Source organism: Canis lupus, chromosome 17 (genome assembly GCF_011100685.1).
Source record: "Canis lupus familiaris isolate Mischka breed German Shepherd chromosome 17, alternate assembly UU_Cfam_GSD_1.0, whole genome shotgun sequence".
NCBI lineage: Eukaryota > Metazoa > Chordata > Mammalia > Carnivora > Canidae > Canis > Canis lupus.
The window spans coordinates 45,423,625-45,428,462 of record NC_049238.1 but is presented as its reverse complement, the minus strand read 5'-3'; the positions used below and the strand labels follow the sequence as shown (position 1 = coordinate 45,428,462).

General features: G+C 34.1%; 1 pseudogene; it reads left to right on the top strand.

Moving 5' to 3' along the window:
- Positions 1–2,208: 2,208 nt before the first annotated feature.
- On the top strand, positions 2,209–2,770 carry LOC100683097 (annotated as a pseudogene).
- The last annotated feature ends 2,068 nt before the right edge of the window (positions 2,771–4,838 follow it).

Here is a 4,838-nt window from a genome sequence, read left to right as displayed (position 1 = left end):
AGCTTCTTACATTAAAAATATTTATTTCTAGGGTATAAGGAAAGAAAGCTGGCAGTTGGACCCTGAGAATATCATCCTTTGATGTTAGAATTTTTCCTGTAGAAAGGATATTGCTACATAGAAGATCAGTTTTTATTGCCCTTTTTAATTTGAAAAAATTATTGAAGTTGAAATAATAATAATTATTATCTTTGGCTAGAGTTCTTGCAAATTGTGGCACTAGCATAAGAAGTTCAGACATTAATTTGAATAATCAAGCAAAGTCATTATTATTACTGAAAAAAACCCAAACCTACTAAACATGTAAAATAATAATATAGGGCTTTCTATAAAAACCATGATTAGACCACCTGATCATTATTAGTAAATGGTGGATTATTAAAACAGGTTGTTATCTTTTGTTCACATACAAACATTTAAAAATATGAGATTTTTAGGAACCAACTTTTATCATTACTATTTACCAATAATAGTATTAACAAAAGTTAAGTGCTTACTATTTGTTAGTCCAAAGTTATATAGTAATCTCTAATTCAATAGATTGTTATTCTGAGAGATAGAATACTAATATTTTCTTCATGTATTTTTATATTTTCTGAGTTTTTCTCATCGGTCTTTTATAATTAAAAATAATCCAAAGTACTCTGTACAACTGAAAAGGAAGACAAATCTAGCTCCCTAAACTTATTTAAATTGTACCTGCCTCAAATTCAAATAAGGGAGAAGGGAAGTTAAAAATGGAGTTACTATTGATGAAAAAGCAATAGATAGGAATAAAAATAAATAGCCTAAAGAAGCAGAAAATAGGCTAAATAATCATCATCACTAAGCTAAGAAGGCCCAATGCAATTAAGAAAAAGGATTAGAGGTCAGACATTATTTCAAGGGCAATAGCCAAGAAGAATAGGTAAGGAAATAAAAACAGAATTCATATGAATCACAGCAAGTTTGAAGAAGAAAGCCATGAAAATATATTTGACTTCATCAATAGGTACAGTGAGAAGCTAAATGAAGGCAGAAGAAAAGATTTCAGAAATCATTTTAGTAAGAACATGATTGATACAACCAATTTGAAGTTGATAGGGAAATATATTATTTTCCATGTTTGTATTCCAAAGAGAACTGTCATGTGGCTAGAAGAATGGAAAGTGAGATGTGTAAAATATAATTAATAATAACTCTTACATTCCACACACGTGAGAGAGGAACGAAAGGAAGGTGGATGAATTACATATTACATCATTACATACAAATTACAAATTACATCATCAAAAGCTTTATCATGCTGAAGAAATCTCATGTGGTTTCTTAGCAGTTGACGAGGAGGTTTCCATGAAATGAGCCAGCATATAATAGAAAAAAAAATTATCAAATTCAGACAGACAAACCAAGGAAAGTGGAGGCAAAACTAATGTAGGGGACTGTCATAGCTTTGCCACTGAGAATCCCACTAAAACCCTTCAGTCCTGGGCAAACCCTTGATAGTCAGGCCCTACCAGAGGAACTGAAGGTAATCACCATATTTCACCTCAACAAAGAGATCCCCTCACCAAGTTATCTGCCCATTAACTGAGTGCTTAATCCACAAAACCCCTTACCTTAGTATCCAAACATACAGATTAAAAAACTCTTGTCTGTACAACTGCAAGAGGAATAAAAATCCTATGGGCCTCTCCCTCCAGAGTATTCTGGATGAGAAAGAAAGTGAGCTTGACTGGAAAGCCAATGATTAAGATGGAAAGGATCTTCAGCATGGGCCTTTTTAAGTACCATTGAAAACATTTCAGTTCTTTCTGCCAGCCAGGGAGAGAAACACACACACACACAAACACACACACACACACACACACACAGATGCATTTATTATGATTATTTGCCCTTGACAGAGAAAGGGATTAACAAAGAGATTAAATAACTTGTTCCCCTTTCACAAGTATTATAATCAGAATCAAAATTTGAATTTGGTCCACCTGGCTCCCAAAGTATGTGTCTTTATTTGCTCTGCAATGCTGTCAAAAGAAGCAACAAAAAAAGATACTTTTGCATTGAAAATGGATTTTTGGACAATCAACAGCATTTAAAAGAAAGAAACTTAAGCTTTTCTAATTGCTCCACTACCCCTGCCAGCCCCGGGCCAGCACAGCACTTGCTCAGAGCTCCTAGCTCCTGCTAAATTAGTGCCACAGTTGTTTCTCTCCAGCCACCCTCATGATCATCTACTGGGACCTCATCAGCCAAGATGAGATGCTTTCCTACATCTACAAGATCTGAGACATCATGGACAAAGCTATGCCTGGAGGTGGAGGAGATGGTGGTCAGTAGGACAGAGGGTAACATTGATAACTCATTCATTGTTGGAGATGCCTCCACTGAAAGCCCTAAGGGCGAAGGTATGGAAAGCACAGTAATCACTTGTGTTGATATTTGTTTTGAACCATTATTTGCCAGAAACCAACTTCACAAAAGAAGCCTACAAGAAGTACATCAAAGATTACATGAAGTCAATCAAAGGCAAACATAGGCCAGAAAGCATAATGATGGGGGCTGCAGAGCAAATCATGCATATCCTTGCTAATTTCAAAACTACCGGTTCTTTATTGGTGAAAACATGAATCCAGATGGCATGGTTGCTCTGCTGGACTACTGTGAGGAGAGTGTGACTCCATATATGATTTTCTTTAAGGATGATTTAAAAAATGGAAAAATGCTAATGAATTGGGCTATTACTTTGGATGTTTTACCTGTTTTCATAACTGGCCGCTGCTCTTAATCTACACAACACCAGGATTTAGACAAATGGGACTGATGGCTTCTTGTGCTCTTCATTTATTTTGCCCTTGATTTATTTGGAGCAGTGGCATTGTTTTTAAGAAAAAAAAATGTCATGGAGATTGTCTAAAAATAAAATGCATTTAAACTCAAAAAAAGAGAGAAAGAAATAAACTTAGGGAAAGACCTTCCCTCTGAGGAGCCTTAGGCTTCTTTATAAAATATAAGTGTTAATGGTACTTAGTAATCATTTTCTAAAGACTAAAATGAGAAGAGTTTTAATACTTTTATTTTGTGAGAGGTAGAACTCATTACTTGTTGGAGAGTGTGAAAACTATTATAGTTAAAAAAAAATAGAAGCATTCAGGAAAGTAATGAATTCTAATTCAATAGGATAAGCCAGGCATGTACTAAAAGGGTTCAGTCTATTTCCTTCACTCAGGAATGATTAAATATCTGACCAATGTCATGTAAAGTTTGTTTATGTTTTCAATGAAACACTTTTTAACCTACAATCTTCAGTGCTATATTTATTTATATTTATAGGTAGATGAAAATAAGACATTTGGTTTTGTCTGGAAAAAAGCTTGTAACTTAGTTAGGAATAAAACATGCTTGAGAAAAACCTGAAGAGCAATTTTAAGTTAACAACGTATGCAAAATAAAACAATCAGAACATGTAATATAGTCAACATACTAATTGAAAAAATCCCTTTAAAACAAACATAGCATTATTAGCAGTATCATGTGAAATACCACATAATCACCAAGTAATTCAAGGAGATGCCATAAAAATGAATGGAAAGGAAAACTGACCAGTTTAAGTTTTGGTTCAAACATAACAAATCCTAGAATTCAAGAGATAAAGGAAAACTAGTGATTTAAGTCCTAAAGAGCAAACCAATTTTATTTGTCATGCTGAAACTTAATTGCTTAATTCACCGTATCCCTATGATACACTCATCTAACCTCCAGCTCTTTAGATAATCACACTGTATTTTTGCATCATTCATTTGAATATATGTCCATAAATGGTTAAACCATTTCCCTGAGAAAGCTTGACTTCCTAATGCTTATTAAAGCTCATTCTAACTTTTTCATTATCAGAACTTTGAGAGGTGTAATGAGGATTCTGAGTAAAATCAATTGTGTGCTGGATGTGCAATTATTGGGATCTTTAGCATATATGCAATAAGTAAATAAGAAGGGTCTTGCTGTGAAGGGATTCAAAATATAATAGATGATGGAACTGCAATTGAGGAAGCAGATTATTTCTTACCAGGTGTTGTGGGAATATGGAACCACACTGTAGTTGTTTTTGTCTTTTTTTTTTCTTTTTGGTTTTTTACTTCATATTCTCTGAAACAATTGGAAAATTCCCCAGGAATAACATTAAGAAAAATAATTTATGCCACACAAATCATTAAACCATAAGCAACTTCATTAAGCAGCTTCCCATTGGTAGCCTGAACTAAAGCAGCTGGCATGACGGTTGGATATTGAAGAAAAAATAAAATTTCTTTTGCAATCTAAATTCCTTCTCTCAGATCTATAATGAGTTCCTTTATTTAAAGTGACCGGAGGAAAATAAACCAGCCTATAATTAATGCTAACAATTGGAGTCTGAGAAAATTCCAATCAGATGTTTGCTTTAAAAGGGCCCTGGATGTTTTATGATAATAATTAATAATTATTATTAATAATAATATGGCTAGTATTTACTGCATGCTTACTGAGTGCTAAACACTGTTCATTTTCTCAATGTTTTATTTCTATTAACTCATTTAGTGTTCATAAAAACTCTAAATAATATCAGGGCTGGGATGTCTGACTCCTGATTTCAGCTTGGGTCATGATCTCAGGATAGTGAGAGCAAAGCCTGTCTAAGGTTCCATGCTCAGCACAAAGTCTGCCTGATATTCTCTGCCTCTCCCTCCCCCTCTGCCCTTCCCTCAACTCTCTCCCTCTCTCTTGTGTGTGCTCTCTCACTCTCTCAAACAATAAAATAAATAGTGGAAATGCAGAATGCTTTGTTTAGGAAGGATTAAAAATGTATTTTCTTTCTTTAA